The 20,713-nt window shown below is 35.8% G+C and overlaps 1 protein-coding gene and 1 non-coding gene across 5 annotated transcripts in view; one reads left to right on the top strand and one right to left on the bottom strand.

Annotated features, from left to right (window-relative positions):
* RELN (reelin) overlaps window positions 1-20,713 on the bottom strand; it is a 577,995-nt gene that overhangs the window by 523,015 nt on the left and 34,267 nt on the right. The window lies entirely within an intron of this gene.
* LOC122730300 lies at window positions 8,557-8,663 on the top strand. The gene has a single exon (XR_006353485.1). It is a non-coding gene; the product is annotated as a U6 spliceosomal RNA (small nuclear RNA).

The following is a 20,713-nucleotide window of genomic DNA, read 5'->3' as shown; positions in this document are numbered from 1 at the left end:
CAGCTCAGCTTTATCACTTCCTAGTCTCCTACTGATATAATGATATTTCTCATGATATAATAATATTTCCATAAAATCCCACTTTACACATATATACTCATGATGTAATCTTGATATTATTGGAATGTCTCTGGAGACAGAAAATAATACTCTTGAAATGACTCAGAAGAATGTAAGTCCCAATAAAGAAGCAAGGGAAATGGAGCTTGGTGTCTTTACTCAAAAGATTATGAAAATGTATATAACAAAGGTATATTTAGAAGCTGATTTCCAATTAAAATGTGCTTGGAAGATTAGAAACAAATCATTAGACTGTTTTAAGAATTGCTAAGGATATTAAGCAATAGTGAAGTCTCTCTAACACCAAACTTAGAAAGGAAAAGGAAATCATCTCAATATATCTTTCAAAAATTCCACTCTTAAAATACTCTAGCACTTCCTTCTTCCTACATTTTCAACAGTCAGGAAAAAACCCCAGTTATCTTAATATGAAAACTGGATCTTGGCTTATAAAAAGAGCTCATCTACCCCTGCTGATCAGTCTTTAGATGAAGTCATACTTCTCTGTGATGTCATAATCACTACAACCACCACCAATCGTGACTTCTGATGGGGATTAATCATCAAGGACCAATTTTCCTTCTTCCTCCATACCCTGTGGTGTTGATCTCAGCTTGAAGCTTCCTACAGATTTCAAAGCAATATTTGCTTGCAGATAGCTGCCACAGGAGCACAGGCCAAGGCAAGAGATAGGTTTGCACTTGAAGAACTCTTGGAAGTATAATGACATCCTGTTTTTAAAAGCTTTTAAAAAAATTAGTGGATTGTTGATAGAGCTATGACTTGGTCCATCTGTTCTATATAGCAACATAGAATTTTGTAAGGAAATTGACTACATTTTCCATCCATATTGCTTAATCCAGTGATTTCACCACTAATATATACCCCAAGGAAGTTAAAGATACAAAGTACATATACATGGATGTACATTCATGTATATGTAGGTATATAGGAATATATGTGTGCATATATATGTATTATATATATACATATATATGAATTCCACTTTATTTGGAATTTTATGGAATTCCAATTTCCCAGGGGGAAAATTAGCAGGCAAATTAATTATCTTGATTTTTATTCTCCTTTTGTCTCTCCCTTGCAGGTATCTACTAGGTATAATAAGAAACCAACTACATACTTTTTCCACAACATTTGTTTTCATAAGATTTTTAGTTCAAAATTTTTCTTCCCCCTCTCTCTTTCCTCCCCATTCCCCAAGACAGAAAGCAATCTGATATAAGTTATATATGTACAATCACATTAAACATATTTCTGCATTAGTCATGTTGTGAAAGAAGAATCAGAACAAAAGGAAAAAACATCAAAAAAAACCAACAACAAACAAAAACAAAAGTAGAAAAAGTATTGTTCAATCTGCATTCAGAATCCACAGTTCTTTATTCTGGGTGTGGATAACATTTTCCATCATAAGTCCTTTGGAATTGTCTTGGATCTTTGCACTGCTGAGAAGAGCTAAGTCTATAACAATTGATCATCACTCAATGTTGCTGTTACTGGTTCTCCTGGTTCTGCTCACTTCACTTAGCATCAGTCTCCTTAAGTCCAGATTTTTCTGAAATCTGCCTGCTTATCATTTCTTATAGCCTACAATAGTATTCTATCACATTCATATACCACAACTTGTTCAGCCATTCCCCAATAGATGGGCATTCCCTCAATTTCCAATTCTTTGCCACCACAAAGAGAGCTACTATAAATATTTTTGCACATGTGTATCCTTTTCCATTTTTATGATCTCTTTGGGATACAGACTTAGTAGTGGTATTACTGGATCAAAGGGTATGCACAGTCCCATAGCCCTTTGGGCATAATTCAAAATTGTTCTCCAGATGGCTGGATCAGTTCACAACTCTACAAACAATGCATTAGTGTTCCAATTTTTTCCACAGCTTCTCCAACATTTATTATTTTTCCCTTTTTTGTCATATTAGCCAATCTGATAGGTGTGAGGTGGTCCCTCAGAGTTGTTGTAATTTGCATTTATTTAATCAATAGTGATTTAGAGCATTTTTTCATAAGTCAAGAGATAGCTTTGATTTCTTCATCTGAAAACTGCCTGTTCATATCCTTTGACCATTTCTCAATTGGGGAATAATTTGCATTCTCATAAATTTTATTTAGTTCCCTATATATTTTAGAAATGAGGTCTTTATCAGGAACACTGGCTGTAAAAATTGTTTCCCACCTTTCTGCTTCTCTTCTAATTTTGGCTGCACTGCTTCTGTTTGTACAAAACCTTTCTAATTTAATTTAATAAAAATCAACCATTTTGCATTTTATAATATTCTCTATCTCTTGTTTGGTCATAAATTGTTCTCCTCTCCATAGATCTGAGAGGTAAACTATTCCTTCCTCTCCTAATTTACCTATGGTATTACCCTTTATGTCCAAATCATGTACCCATTTTGACCTTATTTTAAAATACGGTGTAAGATGTTGGTCTATGCCTAGTTTCTGCCATACTATCTTTCAGTTTTCCCAGAAGTTTTTGTCAAATACTGAGTTCCTATCCCAGAAGTTGTAGTCTTTGGGTTTATCAAACAGTACATTACTATAGTCATTTACTACTGTGTCTCCTGTGCCTATCCTATTACATTGATCCTCCACTCTATTTCTTAGCCAGTACCAAATAGTTTTGATGACTGCTGCTTTATAGTATAACTTCAGATTTCATACAGCTAGCCCACCTTCGTGGGCATTTTTTCATTAGTTCCCTTCATATTCTTGACCTTTTGTTCTTCCAGATGAATTTTGTTATTTTTTTCTATCTCTATAAAATTTTTTAGGTAGACTGCTTGGTATGGCGCTGAATAAAGTAAATTAATTTAGATAGAATTGTCATTTTTATTGTATTAGCTTGGCCTATCCATGAACAATTGATATTTTTCCAATTATTAATATCTGATTTTATTTGTATGAAAAGTGTTTTGTAATTGTGTTCATAGAGTTCCTGGGTTTTTCTTGTCAGGTAGACTCCCAAGTATTTTATATTATCTACAGTCACTTTAAATGGAATTTCTCTTTCTATCACTTGCTACTGAGCTTTGTTGGTCATGTATAGAAATGCTGATGATTTATGTGGATTTATTTTATATCCTGCAACTTTGCTAAAGTTATTAATTGTTTCAAGTAGGTTTTTTTAGTTTATTCTATAAGTATACCATCATATCATCTGCAAAGTGTGATAGTTTTGTTTCCTCATTGCCTATTCTATTTCCTTTTTCTTCTCTGATTGCTAAAGCTAACATTTCTAGTACAATATTAAATAGGAGATAATGGACATCCCTGTTTCATCCCTGATCTTATTGGGAATGCCTCTAACTTAACCCCATCACATATAGTGTTTGCTGATGGTTTTAGGTAGATACTGCTTATTATTTTAAGGAAAGCTCCACTTATTCCTATGCTCGCTAGTGTTTTTAATAGGAATGAGTGCTGTATTTTGTCAAAAAAAATTCTCTGCATCTATTGAGATAATCTTATGATTTTGTTTAGTTTTATTATTGATGTGGTTGATTATATTGATAATTTTCCTAATGTTTAACCAGCCTTGCATTCTTAGTATAAATCCCACATACTCATAGTGTATTATCCTTGTGATGAATTGCTGTATACATACTTTTTAAATGAAGTATATTTGTGGCATATGCTTCTTTCTCACTTTTTTTTATTGCTATCAAACTTCCACAGCTTTTCTTCATCCATTCCCTCTGCCCATTCACAGTGAGGATCAATCATATTCCAACAGTATACAATGGTTGGAAATAAAGGTCTAATTGATAGCACTATATAACAAAGCATGAATGATATGCTACAATGTCAAAGTCTTTGTGAACCAATGCTAATATAGAATATGACAAATCTGTATGTAAAATTCAGACATGAGTAAATGATTATATAATTAGATGACAACTGAGTTAAATATCAAAGTTTATGGTCTCTAAGTTTGTTTTATGGAGCCTCAAACAGAAAAGATGAACAGTTATCCATCTGAAATAAAAGATAAATCCTCAATATGTCAAAGGCACAAAGACAGAAACAAATGTTTTCACGTGTCTTAGGATTAATAAAAGCAGGCACTAAGGCAGCTAGGTGGCGTGGTGGATAGAGCACTGGCCCTGGAGTCAGGAGGACTTGAGTTCAAATTCGGCCTCAGACTCTTGACACTTACTAGCTGTGTGACCTTGGGCAAGTCACTTAACCCCAATTGCCATGCCCCCCCCAAAAAGAACAGAACAACAATAAAAGCAGGCACTATTTTTAAGTGTTTATGAGACCAAATATGACACTTGAATATATAAAGGGAAAATATGAACTCAGATTTTCAGGTGAAAAAGTTCTTCCTTGAAGAACAGTTAACATCTGTTAGCCAATTCTGTTTATTAAAGGAACTTGTGTTGTCCCACAACTCCATGACCTAGAGACTAAGTACCCAATGCATCAATCTCAGAGATAGAAAAGTGAGCTGATTTTAATAATAATTTAATAATTGCTTAAATCAGTGTCACAGAATTAAAACTCAATCCCATAGTCAGCTGGTCCTGGAATTGCTCCTAGCTTTATATTTATATGATAATGTCACTTAAATTTTGTAAAGCAAATATAGTATATACACTATATTTTGTGGAAAAGGTGATGTTGAATATATTTACCTTAGCATGCTACCTTTGGGAAAGTATTGTAAACCCGTAGATTGGAAACTCCATCATCTGATGAATAATTCTTCTACAACTTTCGGTCTTGGAAAACCATTGCCTAAGGTAATTTTTTTTTTGTGGGGCCATGGGGGTTAAGTGACTTGTCCAGGGTCATGCAGCTGCCTATGGTAATTTAAGATGTTAGAGAGAAGACTTAAATTCATATGTTCCTTGATTCAAGGCCTCTCTCTATTTACAACACCATACTGTAGAAATAACACTCTCTTAGTGCATAAAATGATGGGTCCATAGAATGAGACAAGTGAAAAATCTTAGAAGCCATCTAGTCTAACATTCTCATTTTACAGATGAAAAAACTAATGCCTAGAGAGGTTAAGTGACTTGTACAAAGTCATGAAGGTAGCATATCTCAGATCCACAATATCAACTCAAGTGACTGCCAACCCAGAACTCTTACCATTGCATGGCATTAACTCTTTTTATTCAAAATACTTCATATTTTCTTTAGTACCTCCATTGAGGACTATGACCGAAACATACCTCAACAACTAGAATAAATGTCAATGACATCAGGACAACAGTAAAATGATATTTTCTATAAAAATATTTCACTAAGTATAAAAAATAAAATTCTTGTAATAATGGAGAAATTTTTTGTTAAACTGCTCCTTAATGATGCTGAGTGAGATGAGCAGAAGCAGGAGAACATTGTACACAGTGTCAACAACATTGTGTGTTGATCAACTGTGATAGATTTGACTCTTCTCAGCAATACAATGGTCCAAGATAGTTCCAAGGAACTCATGAAGGAAAATGCTCTCCAAATACAGAAAAAATTTATGGAATCTAGATGAAGATTGAACCATACTATTTCTATTGTTTTTGTTGTTGTTTTTCTTTTTTGCTCTGATTCTTCTTTCACAGCATGACTAATGCAGAAATATGTTTAATGTAATTGTACATATATAACCTATCAGATTACTTGCTTTCTTGAGGAGGGGGAAGGGAGGGGAGGAAAGGAGAATAATTTGAACCTAGAAATCTTATAAAAACCAAATGTTGAAAACTATCTCTTCATGTAACTGGAAAATAGTAAAATAATTTTATGGAAAAAAACTACTCCTTAAGATAAAGCCTACCAGAAAGATTTAAGAATAGCTATGATTTTGAATTATCAAAACAGTAAGGTGTACTCTTACTGACTAATTTCAGAAGTGAAAAGATAATTTTATGAAATGGAACATTTCTCCATTGGTTCAGATTTCAGTCAATTGTAGAAGATGAAAAATCATACTCTGATTCTTGGACAAAAACCTAGTCAAATAGAAAAAAAAAATCTCTGAACATGTGTTTGGATTGAAGAGCTCTGAATATATCTTCTCCCAATAGAGTTTATTAGCAAGGAAGTTGGAGGCTTAAAAGAAAAAAATATTAGCGTGGGCTCCAAAATGATGTAAATACATTAAGGATGAAGCTGTTGATTACAACTATTGTTAGCCTGAATAAAAGTACTTAAGGATAGAGTCAGTGGAGCTTTTATTGATGAAAGCACTGTCCTGGCAACTTTACAACTTCTGTTTAGAACTGATAGTCAAAGAAGAAGAAAAGAGAAAAGAGATGAATGGATATTTTGGTGTCTTGGAACTCTCTTAGCCAAGGACAAGATTAACACTTCATATCTGGTACCAGGATTCTAAATTCAGGCAAGAGAAGGCCAAGAATTCTAAAATGAGAAAGTTAAATGATAGTATACAGAAAAGACTTAGATAAAGATGTTGAAGATGAATAGCCAGGGCATTAGAGTTCTCTCAATGTATAAATTTCAGCTACGTTACTTAATCTTTCTATGACTTATTTTCTTCATATTAAAAAAGAGGGATAACTAATGATTAACATTTGTTCCCCCCCCCATGAGAATGTCCTGAGAACATTTCCCAAAATTTGGAGATCATCATTAAATTTTTATGTAAGTTCAAATAAACTTATTTTTATTTATGATATATTGGTAGATTTTCAATATAATAAGCACTAAATTGGTCTATTTTATGGAACTTTTAAAAGACTGTCTTACAGGTCCACTAGGAAAAATAAACTATTTTTCTGCTTCTGTTGAGAGCTCCCCAAATTGTACCAAGAACTACCAACTAAAGTAAATGTGTATGTGATCTTTTGAATTGATTTAAATATTTTTGAACTCTGTTAGCTTGCAGTCATTTATTAATGGGTCACTGGCTAATATTCACATGTTTGTATGCCACAGAAAGAGGATTAAATTCACAGAAAATCCACATGAAGGAAAAAATCACTAATTTAATGCCAGATTTGAAAATGCATTAGGAATGTATTGGAAGATAATAACATATAGATCATTTCTCTCCAAGTAAAATATTAGGCAAGTTTAAAAACAGCACATACTTCAGGCAAAGTTCACAGTTCTGACAGCTCTGAAAGCTTGACACTGCTATTGTTGGCTCCTTTAGATGTTGTTAACCCTACACATAATGCATTGGTGTTCCAGACACAAACAGGGAATAGCATTCCTTATGGCATCTTAAACCTTGTCAGTCTTGGTGCAGACTAGGTGTGGAGTTTTCAATGATTTCAGAAAAATGTCATCAGATCAGTGACTAAAAAAGTTCCTGAAGAAAGAATTTAGATTTGGTTTGCCACAGATTGTCTGTAAAACTGAGAAAAATTCATAGACCTTACCCATGACCTCATGACACTTGTGTTGCTTCCAACAAGAATGTAAACTGGGGAGCAACCAGGTGGCACAGTGGATAAAGCACTGGCCCTGGATTCAGGAGGACCTGAGTTCAAATCCTACCTCAGACACTTGACGCTTAATAGCTGTGTGACCTTGGGCAAGTCCCACAAAAAAAAATCTAAAAAAAGAATGTAAATAGCCTATGCTCATTGTTTTCTACATGACTTTTTCTCCAACCACAGCAGTAATAATAGTAAGTATGAATATAGCACTTAAAGGTTTGTAAAGTGCTTTACATACATCATTTCACATTCTTATAACATCTCTGTGGCATAGGTACTATTGTTATTTCTATCTTACATATAAGAAACCTGAGATTGACAGAAGTGAGATGACTTGTCCAGGGTCACATAGCTAGTATGTATCTGAGGCATTTCTTCCTGACACAAAAACGGGTATGTAATGTGAATTCAAACTGTACTTCTGATATTTGCTAACTGTGTGACCTTAGACAAGTTACTTAACCTCCTTGGTCCTCAGTTTCTCATCTATAAGATGGGGGGGGGAGTGCCCAAGGTGTCCTCTGAAACCCATTCTAGTTCCATATCAAGATCATTATTTCAGTCTTACAACAAATGCAAACGATGTTAGAGGGTAAGTGTTACAGGCTATTAGCAGTTCATTTACAAAAAAAATGTCAATGATTTGATTCAATGCAATGCAACATGATTCAACCGGTATTTAATAAGTGCCTGCTATGAGACAGGCACTAGTAGGTGCTTTGAGATACAAAGGCAAAAACAAAGCAGTCCTAAACCTCAAGTAATTTACATTCCATTAAAGGTAAACAACATTTACCCCCAATTAAACATTAACTATATGCCAAGGAACTTCCGTGGAGAAGGCTCATCTATAATATGAAGAAAAATTTGTTAACAACAGAAAGGAGTTTCCGGGGGCACAATGGAAAGGCAGTTAAGAATGGATCATGGATGTGGGACGAATGGGGACATGGATGGGTATGATGAGTGAGGAATTGTAGCTAGGGAAGCACCCTTTAGTCTAGGCAGCATAAAACTTGGAATCGCAGTAAAACAGTCTTTGCTTGAGCTTGCTTCGGCAGCACATCTACTAAAATTGGAACGATACAGAAAAGATTAGCATGGCCCCTGTGCAAGGATGACACACAAATTCATGAAGCATTCCATATTTTTTTAAAAGATAAAAAGAAAAAAAGTGCCTGTATTTTCCTGAAAGAGAATGCGGAAAAATCAAGTAGTAGGCTTAGCATTTTATAGGTGGACGGGACCTTAGAGCTTATCAAATCTAACCCTTTCATTTTATAGGTGAGGAAAGTGAAGTCCAAGTAGGATAAATGATTTGGCAAGGTCATGTAGCTAGTTAAATGGCAGAATCAATGTCTTGATTCCTTTCCACTATAATGCATTGCTTCTCTGATCCGATTTCTTTTCCTGAACTAGCCAGAGAATGTTTTAAATTCTGTTTTTCCTGGTAGTATAGACCTATTCAAACAATGCCGTTTTACCTAGAAAAGGAAGAAACCCATGCATAGCCTCTCTAAAGACAACCAAATGTGCTAACTGTAAAAAGTTGAACACAATGTTAAATTGCTCTTACCTTGATTTTTTACATTTTCTTTTTCAAAAAGAACCATAAGCAAAAATTAACCATTTGGCTAAAGCTAGCTCTCCTGCAGCAGGGCTTCTTAATCTCTCTTGTGTTGTGGAGCCCTGTGGCAACCTGGTAAAGTCTATGGAACCATTCCCCAAATCATAGTTTTACATTCATTAAATAAAATACATGGAGTTACAAAGGAAACCAATGATTTTGAAATATATTTGACAAATTATTTTTAAAAGATAAGTTTGCAGACCGGAGGTTAAGAACCCCTATTCTAGGGAGAGAAATAAAGCCCCAAATATAAAGAAGCACAATGGCTAACTCGCTTCATCATAAAGGAAGAATATTGCTTCAATATATTTTCCCCAGCCAAAAGGTAACTCCCCAATTCAGACATCCTTAACAAGCCCCAGCAAGTGGTGATGAATAACTGGTGTTGTGCGGACAAGAGGGATATGTAAATTCTTGGGCAGATGAGTTTTGTTAAGCATGAATGTGGACTATATGGTCTGTCAGCAAAGTGCTAATGGGAAGGGGGAATTGAAAATGTTGCTTGTGCAAGAAACAGAAGAATATAGGACATGTCTGTTACAGGACCATATCCCCCTGGGTAAGTGCTCATGTAAAAGTGGATGAATAGGCAACTGTGACAGAAAGAAAAAAAATTTAAATGATGCTCTACATTTACTCTCCCAAATCCCAATGAAGACCTAAACTGTTTTTTGCTTCAAGTCTTTGGAATTCAGTTTTTATGTCACTAGATAAATAACAAGAAAAATATATCCAACATTTTAAAGGATTCAAAAATCATTTGATATTTACTCTTTATAATAATCTGAAAAATAGTTCAATCTGTTTTCTTTTTATCCATATAGAGATTAAATTAAAACTTAGAAATAATATTAGAAAATTACTAATTTTAATTTCATTTTTTTCTTGAGCCATCTGCCTTAATAGCAGTGCTGATAAATAATGGAATGGCCAAGAGTATTCCCAAACAAGTGAGGAGAAACTAGACCTAGGGATAATCTACTAAATGGTAATTCATTTCTAAATAATTAAGAGTTGGCTACATATGCTAAGAAGCTAAGGAGCAAAGCAGATTGAAATTGGAGCAAATATATAATTTGTTGCTACTGATCCTAGTTAAAGCTGTTCTTTCAAAAATAAAGTATTCAGAAAGAAATACAGAGGTGTAAGTTTTCATTCTTAACCTCCAAGCAACTTTCCTTTGGGCTCTAATGATTTCAGAAAATTCCCAGTTTGCACCTTGTTTAGAAAGCTGACACCATATCACACAATTGATGATTATCAAATAAACTAAGGAGCCCTTTGGGTTCTAGATTAGTTCTATAAAAAGCAAATGACGGGGCAGCTAGATGGTGCAGTGGATAGAGCACCGGCCCCGGAATCAGGAGTACCTGAGTTCAAATCCGGCCTCAGACACTTGACACTTACTAGCTGTGTGACCCTGGGCAAGTCACTTAACCCTCATTGCCCCACAATAAAGAGGAGATAAGGGTAAGTATGTTTGTGTTGGACATGCCCCATGATTGGCAATAATAAGGAAGGTAGAAAGACTAAGATCATCAGCAGGTGCGACCTATCTCCTTACTCGCCAATTGTTTGATAACACACCCCTTGAGGTCAGGCCACAGCCCACACTTTGTGGGGAGACCACTGCTCTAGGGGTACTCTAGAACCAACCTGCCTACCTAAGTATAATCTGAAATAGAGGCCCTGATCTAGAAAGAAATCACTAGAGAGGCTTTGGTCTCAATATTAATTCTTTTTTTTTTTTGCTTTTTTTTTTATTTTGGTGAGGCAATTGGGGTTAAGTGACTTGCCTAGGGTCACACAGCTAGTAAGTGTTAAGTGTCTGAGGCCGGATTTGAACTCAGGTACTCCTGACTCCAGGGCTGGTGCTCTATCCACTGCACCACCTAGCTGCCCCTCAATATGAATTCTTAAGATGGCGTCTAGGACCTATAAGGATCTGGAATGGCATAGAAGAAAGAATAGAAGAAGAGAGGAGAGGACAGAGGAGAAGAATAAAGGAGGGAGAGGAGGAGAGTGGAAGGAAGATGGGGAAGGGAAGAGACTGTGGAGGAAAAGGGAAGGATGGGAAAGGGAGAAGAGAAGTGGGCAAGGGAGAGGTGGAAAAGGGAGAAAATGAAAGGTGGAGGAGAGGAGGGGAGGTGGGGAAGGGCAGAAAGTGAGAGGAGGATAGAGGAGACATGGGGAAGGGAGAAAAGGAAAGGGGAAGGATGGGGCAGGGAGGGGAGATGTGGGGAAGGGAGAGGAGAGAGGGAAGGGGAAAAGAAAGTGAGAAGGAAGAAAGGAAAGGGAGGGGAGGGAAGAGTGGGAAGGAGGAAAAGGGGGAGGAGAGGAAGGGAAAGGTGGGGAGGAGAGAAAAATGGGGGTCATATAACATCTCAGGTAAAGGTTTTATAACCTTTTATGGAGAATTACTTTTAATATTTCATGTATTCCAAATCAATGAAAAATCTTGACAGGCTAGAATACTGGACTAAATCTTGGAAGAAGAAAAAACAAAGAAAAATGCCATGTTCTACATGTAAACTAAGAAGAAAAAGTTAGCTACATAGCAAAAGGGAAATGTTGCTAATCAGTAAAAGAAAGAGCTGAGACTTTCAGTGAACTTCAAGCTTACTATGACTCAACAATATGCCAAGGCAGCCAAAAACAAAAACCCAACAGTCTTGGACTGTATTAATAGAGGGATAGTGTCCAGAAGCAGGTTGCAGGGCCAGGAGCCAGTTTCCCCCCTCATTTTAGGAAGGATACTGAGAAACCTGAGGAAATCCAGGGAATGTCTTCTAAGACTAGGAGAGAACTGGAGACCATGCCATGTGAGTATGAGTTAAAGCAACTGGGGATGTTTGGCCTAGAAAAGAAAAGACTTAAGGGGGCAGCTAGGTGGCACAGTAGATAAAGTAATGGCCCTGGATTCAGGAGGAACTGAGTTCAAATCCAGCCTCAGACACTTAACACTTACTAGCTGTGCAACCCTGGGCAAGTCACTTAACCCCAATTGCCAGAAAGAAAGAAAGAAAGAAAGAAAGAAAGAAAGAAAGAAAGAAAGAAAGAAAGAAAGAAAGAAAGAAAGAAAGAAAGAAAGAAAGAAAGAAAGAAAGAAAGAAAGAAAGAAAGAAAGAAAGAAAGAAAGAAAGAAAGAAAGAAAGAAAGAAAGAAAGAAAGAAAGAAAGAAAGAAAGAAAGAAAGAAAGAAAGAAAGAAGAAAGAAAGAAAGAAAGAAAGAAAGAAAGAAAGAAAGAAAGAAAGAAAGGAAGGAAGGAAGAAAGGAAGAAAGGAAGAAAGGAAGAAAGAAAAGAAAATACTTAGAGAGTACATAAGTAGCTGTCTTTGTGTTTGAACTACTGTTGTGTGGAAGAGGGATTGGATTTGTTCTATTTGACCTCAGAGGGAAGACCCAGAAGCAATGGATGGGATAGAAGAATATTCAAGTCCAGTATAAGGAAAAAGTCCTAAAAATAAGAACAGGACAAATGTGGGCTCAGCTGGCTAGGGAGTCAGTAAGTTCTCCTTCACTGGATTTCTTTTAAATTAAAACTACCTGATGGCTCATGAGACTTGTTTTGGAGGGAATTCCTAAACAGATACAGGTTAGACAAGATGGCCTTTGGGGTACCTTCTGAATCTTTAGTCCCTGTGACTTTAAAAATGTTAATTTTCCCAGTTGTTCTCCCTTTATTGTTGTTTGGTTTTCTTTCCCTCTTTTTGGAATTATTTTAAGTAAACCATCTAGTCAACAACATTTCACATATACCAAGTAATATAGGCATCCCAAGGGTCTCAGTGCAATTTTCAGCTTGAATAGCTTGCATAAGCTTTAATAGCTGGAAAGGGCACTAAGACTTTGGGAAACCCCATAAATTCATCTCTATCACACTGTCTCAGGACTGTGCAGCACCTTCATCTCACTGAACTACTTTAGCTATATAATAGTGTCTTCTTTTACTTGATATATCTATTTTCCTCTCATCTGCTCTCTTTCATCCTCTTACCTCATTATCCCTTTCCTCCTTTCTGACATCTTCTCCTTGCTTTCCCCTCTACCTATTCTCTTTTTGATATTCATGCTTCTTGTTTGCCTTCCCAACCCCTACCAGGATGAATGAGTTAGGTGGCTGCACAGACAGATTTGTGCCACATACAGGTGGCCTGCACATAAAGGAGCTGCCCGGAGGCACCTAACTAGGAGTGTTCAGCCCTGGAGAATGCACAAACTGCAAAGGAATACAAAGAATATTAAAGAAGAAAACAGGACAACTCCCAAAGGAGTAACCTGAAAGGTATTTCAGGAAAAAAAAGCACCCCACAACTTCTTTGGAAAACTGTTATCAGAACTCATAAAGAAAGAGTAAAGGAAGTAAGTGGCATTGATTACCTACAAAAAACTGTTACTACTAAAATATATCAGTCTAGCAAAATGAGTTTAATTGTTAAGGAATATTTTTGAGAAAATCAAAGCATTCAGGAAATATGCTGGAGTAAAACCTATCATGCTTTCAATATGATTATAAGGTAAATCATTATGTCTAATTCATTTGACAGTGAAAAACCTTCAAAAATCAGAAAGCTTTATGGTATGAAGCAAACCACTTGTTTATTTGTCCTTTGTTAATTCTTCTGGCTCTTCTTTGTGATGTCTTGGAGATTGGAGGAAGATTTTACCCTTTGTGGGTTTTTTATTTGATTTATTTATCGGTAATTATTAGCTCTATAATAAAACAAGGACTCTATCCAGAGTCTTATTTTTCTTACTTGCTACCTTTTCCTTGATGACATCAATTCTAATAGGTTTAATTATCATCTCTATGTTGATGACTTGCAAAGAGAGAGAGAGGGGGGGGAGGGAGAGGGAGGGAGAGGGAGGGGGAGAGAGAGGGAGATGTCCTAGTCCTTCTCCTGAACTTCAGTCCCTCATTACAATTGGGTATTAGACATTTTGAACTGAATGTCTCAAAGGGATCTTGAACTCAACATGTCCAAAACAAAACTTATGATTTCCCCTCACCCAAGCCACCTCTATTTAAAACATGCCTTTTTCTGTCATCCAGGTTCACAGCCTCAATATTATCCATAAATCCTCCATCTCTCTTAGCCCATTTATCCAAGATGTTAAAATCCATCATATCCATTTCCACAAGAATTCTTGTGCAAGCCCCTACTCTCCACTCAAATGGTAGTCAGCACTAAAACTCTGGCCCTCCTCATACCTCACCTGGACTAATGTCATATCCTAACTGTCTGCCTTGCTTGAAGTCTTTCACATTCTAATCAATCCTCCATGTAGCTGTCAAAATAATTTTCCTAAACCAATCATGTCTTATCATGTCCTTCCCCTACTCTATCAAGTCCATTGTATTCTTATTACTTCAAAGATCAAATAAAAACTCTGACAGGTGAAACCCTTCACAATGGGGCCCCAACTGAGCTTTCTAGGTTGAAGATACTATCCTCCCCTTCATGAGCTTGGAAGAGGTCAAAATGGCTTTCTAACTATTCTTCATTCAAGACATTCCTCTGCCTACTGCCCTATCCCATCCTGACTGGAATGCACTCTCTCTTCACCTATACCATTCAGAACCCTTCATTTCTTTCAAACCTTAGTTCAAGGGCCACTTTCTTTGGAAAGCTTTTCCTTCTCCCCCCAACTGCTAGTATCCCCCAATAGCTGGTACATATTTTGTATGTGCCTATGTAGGTGTGTGCATTTTCTCCTAATTTAATGATAACTCCTTCTAGGAGCTGTTTTACTTTTGCCTTTGTATCTCTAACCCTTCAACACAATGCCTGGTACATACTGGAGATGTAATAAATGCTTTTTTATTGAAGGAAAGAAGTAATAATTGTTGGGGAAAACAGTCTTACCCTCACAGCTTTATCTAGAAAAGGGAAGAGTTAGTCCTGTCTTGATGTTCTTAGGATTTGGAGGTCAGGTCATTTTCCCCTATATAAGCAATAGAGATGAGCAGATGAGGGGGATGGTGTTCTTTTGCATGCCAAAGGCTGAAGGGATCACAAATGGAAGACTCAGGGAAGGTAGGAATGATGATAATTAGAAGGTAAATATTCTTCCTATAGGATAACTTGCCTCCATATTTTAAAAGAAAAAAATGCTGTCTTTGCTATAATGTACCCAGCAGATGCTTTGAGTTAGAAAGTAGATGAAGATGTAGACATAGACCTGTGATTACTTTCCTCCTAATGAGGAAACTTCAAATTCAGATTGTCGTGTGCTCTCTAACTTATCAGTCAACAAGCACTTATTAAGCTCTTGCCATGTGACAGTCATAATGTTAACTACTAAGGACCCAAAGGAAAAAAAATTATCCCTGCCTTCAACGAGTATGCCTTCTAATGAGGAAAAAAAATGTATATATCTGGGTAAACTTAAGCTACATGCAAAATAGATGGAATACACTAGAAGCTGGGCATCCAAAAAAAGCCACATAGCAAACATGACATCTGAACTGAGTCTTGAAGGAAGCCAGGGATTCCAAGATGGTGAGGTGAATAGGGAGAGAATTCTAGACATAATAAATAGCCACTGTGAGTATATGAAAATGGGAGATGGAAAGATCTATACTGAAAGCAGCAAGTAGGTCAATATGGCTGTACCATAGAGTGTGGATCATAGAGTATAATGTGTACAGTCAGAAAGGTAGGAAGGTGCTAGGTTGTAATGAGTTTTAAATGTCAAACAAAGGAGTTTACAATTGATCCTAAAGCCAAGAAGATGGCATGATCAGACCCATGCTTTAGGAAAATAATTTTGTCATTTGTGTAAAAGATGGATTGGAGTAAGAAGATGTTTGAGGCAGGGAAAGAAATTAGAAGGGTGGGAAGTGATGATCTAAAATAGGAGGTGGCTATATGAGTAGAGAGAAGGAGGCATATATAAGAGATTAGGAATGCTAAAAGGTTAAGCTAACTTGTCCAAGGTCAACCACCCAATATGTGGTCAGAGGCAAGACTTGACTGACTCCAACCTTGGCCTCTATTCACTATGCTATGCCAATTCTATATCATATTACTTTGTATAAATATAGAAACATAAAAAGTAGGTATATATGGGCATTAAATCCTATAGAACAATAGTTGGCCTATATATACTGCTTTCAAGTATACAATCTGCTTTATATACAGTCATGTGTTTGATTCTTTCAGCCCATTGAGGTAGACATGTAGTATTATTCTCATTTTCCAGTTCAGGAAACTGAGTTTAAGTGATTTGACCATGGTCACATAGTTAATGAATATCATATGTATGATGCAAAGTAAAAACTCTTCTGACTCCATTCTACCTTTCAAAGGGGACTTTATCTTCACACATCTATTCCACTCCAGTTATGGAGGTTTTCTGGGGTGACAGAAGAAAGTTGGGTGACTGTGTCTATGCAGCAAAGTTAACCATTTTGGGGAGTCTATTCTGGCTTGAGTACTAAGCCTTCATCCAAGGGAGACAGGGAACGTTAGAGTGAGAACCAAATAAAACCAACAGTCATCTTTCTGATGGCAAAACAAAAAATCCCCTAATTTCACCAAACTGCCTGGTAGGAAAACCAGACCCAATTCATCCATATGAACTACAGATAGGCAAAAGGGATGAAAGAACCCATGTGATATAGTAATATCATTCCTCCTTGAAGAAAGCTTTCTGACAGGGATAGTCAGCCACATTTTCTAAATTCTACAATCTGGTATAACATCAGCTTATCTGTATCATCTGTGCCAATCACAAGAATGAGTAAGTCTCATACAATTATGTAAACTAACAGACTGTTGAGACTATTTTGTAGCCAGTGGAAAAACTAATATTTTAAGCCTCAGATACAGTAACAGATTGTTTCACCATATTCCATATTACAGCAAAAAAAATGAGACTGGTATTAGTTTATATTTCCATGAAACTTTGATTCTGGTTCAATAACATACAATAACTGTCAAAGACTCATCTCTTAAAGATGAATAATAACAAGAGATGTCCTCAGAGGATAAATGTGTTTAAAACTTAATTACTTTTATAACAAGTAGACAGCACATCACTGAGTAATAATAAGTGTTGATGATAGGTGCTTGCTATTAGATTTGTTCAATGTAGCCAAAAGTGGTTTTTTGATAGATGGTACTCATGGAACTGTTAAAATCTAAGATAAGAATGAGAAGTCCTTTTAATGGATAATAACCATATTTTTTAAATTGATGATGATGGTGTTGATATAGTAATAGGTAATATTTTTAGAGTACTTTAAGTCTTGCAAAGCACCTTACATATGTTATATCACTTGGTTGTTATAAAGACATTGTAAGGAAGGTGTTATTATTTCTGTTTCTATGAGAGAGGTTGTGACTAGTCCATGGTCACACAGCCAGTAAATGTTTATAGAAGGATTCAGACTCAGGACACATAAAGTAAATTAACAATATGATTTCAAGGAAATATAAGAATGGCTGAGTATAAGAACTGATTTTTAAAAGATAAGGATTATGATGGTAATTGGGAACCGTGTCAACATTACCAGAAATCCTTCAGAATCTGAGGTTTATAGATAAATACACATTAGAAAAGTAAATGGTAGAAACTATGCAACACATCACTGCAGGCTACAGAAATTTAGCACCTACCAAATACCTAGTGAGACATTACCTGGCAAATATAATTATAAGAGACTTACTCTGCTAAATAAACTAACAAATGGAAACTCTTCATACTATAAACAGAAACTTCAAGATATATTTGAAAATTCAACTGCAAATAAATTGCACTGAAATCAGGCTACTATCACACAAAAGCCTATTTCCCACGATCTCCAAAACACAACAGAAATACACAAAAATTTAGGAATAATAATAAAATGTTGTTAATAGATCTTGGAATACCAGTACTCAATCTCCAAACTCTAAAGTTTTCAAAATACAGATACCTAGGAGAAGAAATCAAAGTAATATGGGAATAAAATTAGATAAATAATCAATCAACCTATCTGCAACTGATTTTAGTTCCAATATAACTTCAGTGTACTTACAGAAGATGAGATTACATCCTAACACTTTTATTCATTTACAAAAGGCAATCATTTTTATCCATCCATGCAATAGTACACATAACATTAAATACAAAAGAATAATAGTTGGATAGTTACTTGTCCCAAGGCTATTTATATCTGAACATTACTAAAATAAGGAAAAGATTATTAGTAGTGATAACAACAATTCATACTAAAGTACAGCATATAATGGACTGAAATAAAAGTCCCACTGACTCTAATGCTCCATAAATATTATAGACCCAGGATTCTTGAATATGATTCTGACAGAGTGAAAATCTTTTATAGATCCTGTTAGCTCTAAACTTGAAATTTTTCTACAATCAACACATTTTTATTTTTTATAATATGTGTTAAGGAAATATTTATTAAGCACTTTCTATGTATCAGGAACTGTCCCAGGTACTGGGCACACAACTGCAATAAATGAAATGTTCCTTGCTCAGTGTATAAGGAGTTTATATTCTAAAGAAAAAGAAATCACCTCAGGTGGTACCTGAGCTGCATCATATGGGAAGATAGTGATTTTGTGAGGCAGAGGTGGAGAGGAAATGTATTGCCAGGGTAGGGGCTGGCACCCTGCAAAGGTACAGAGACCAGAGGTGGAGTGTGGTATGGGAGGAGACAGCTTGTGCCATCTGAGGACCATTCTAGCTAAGTGTGCAGTGGCATATTGCTAGAACATTGGCTGCTTAGACCAATAATCATGACGTGAAGTTATAATGTGATCTACTGTGTAAGTACCTACACTAATGACAGGTCACAGCTTATACTTCCATAGTGTTTTGGGGTTATAAAACACTTTACATGCATATATTCTCATTTGATCTTCACAACAACCCTATAAGATAGGGCTTTAGAGATGAGGAAACTGAGGCTCAGAAAAGTTAAGTGATTTGTCTAATAGGTCATATCTGGGAAGTAGCAAGGTCATGATGCAAACTCAGGTTTTCTGACTCCAAGCCTAGAGTTCTTTCCATAGGAGCCACCAAGAGCAAAATATGGCCAAAAAAAAAAAAAAAGAAAGAAAATATAGAATTTTTCATACTTAATTTCCTTTCTGTGCATCAAATTTTCAAGATCATATTTTTCATTTATATCCAATATATTTCATCCTTCCTCTACAGGAGACTGCAGCACCATGGTAGCTTTTCATACTTTAAGTAAATAAGTATGTTGCTATGAGTTTAAGTGTAAGGACCTCATAAATTTAATCTTTCCTCTGAAAAATTCCTTGATAGACAAGTGGTTTCACCTGTGAGCTTCAGCTTCCTCAACTTTAAAATATAGATAATACAATTTTTGCTGTTGTTCGGTCATTTTCAATTGTGTCTGGCTCTCACAATAGTAACATAAAACGTGGGGATGTAGTGAGGGCCATATTCTGGAAAGATAAAGAGCTGTTTGAAATAGTTGGCAACAATCCTCTATTTCCTTTTGTAGATTTTTAGGAACTTGAACATATTTTATTGTACTATTTGTCTTTTTCTCCACTAAAGTCTTATTTTTTGTAGTATATAGGTAACTACCACAAATTTCTGAGAGCGGTACCAGCATAGTGAAATCTCTGCTGGGTTATCTCAAGCTGGACCAGCTTTAAGTATGGATCTTTTGATGGAGTGAAAGTGACAATGGCAATTACAAGCCTAATTTAGAATCACAACCAGGTTGGCCACAAAAAGATCAATGTTTTTGCGGGCCAATGAGGGTTAAGTGACTTGCCCAGGGTCACACAGCTAGTAAATGTCAAGTGTCTGAGGATGGCTTTGAACTCAGGTCCTTGTGAATCCAGGGCCAGTGCTTTATCCACTGCTTCACCTAGCTGCCCCCAGAGCAACTTTTAAAACCTTATTTTAAATGAGAAAATTGTTGCAAGATACATGCATTTAAGGATTACCACAGAGATGAAATGACATATCCTTGAAGAACTGAAGTGTTTGCATTTATCTTGTTTCTCTAATGTATGTTAAACATGTTATTATTCTGGGCTTATAAAATCTACAAGATTATAAATCAAAATGACAGGGAATTTTATTTTGTTTTGTTGTTGCTGCTGTTATACTTGCAAATATGCTGATAGTACAACAGGCACTGGGTGTACTCAAGAATGATAAATAAATGAACATAATATTTAAAATTAATAAATCAAAGCAAATCCTGGAAAAGTCTAATAACTTAGGAGATACATGAGTGCCTTTTCCCACATGAACAAAATGCCAAATTATTCCAAATTTTAGGGAAAAAATTAATAACTTTTAAAATATAGATAATATACTAACAAAATTATGTCTTCTGTGAGAAATTTATAGTATTGAATCCATACTTGATGAATCCATCTCCTTGTTTTGATTCTAAGTCTACCATTATCTTTGAGCTAGAATTGAGCCTTTATTCTAATGGGTTTGTGCTAAGAAAAAATAATCATGACATTAATGGCCATAAATTTGCTTTTTATTTCACATATCTCTCCTATTCACCTGGTTAGATAAAACTCATTCTTAACTCATTTTTTTTTAGCCAACAAAG

The sequence above is a fragment of the Dromiciops gliroides genome, chromosome 5, assembly GCF_019393635.1.
Source record: "Dromiciops gliroides isolate mDroGli1 chromosome 5, mDroGli1.pri, whole genome shotgun sequence".
Lineage (NCBI taxonomy): Eukaryota > Metazoa > Chordata > Mammalia > Microbiotheria > Microbiotheriidae > Dromiciops > Dromiciops gliroides.
This window is presented reverse-complemented; position numbering and strand designations above follow the sequence as displayed.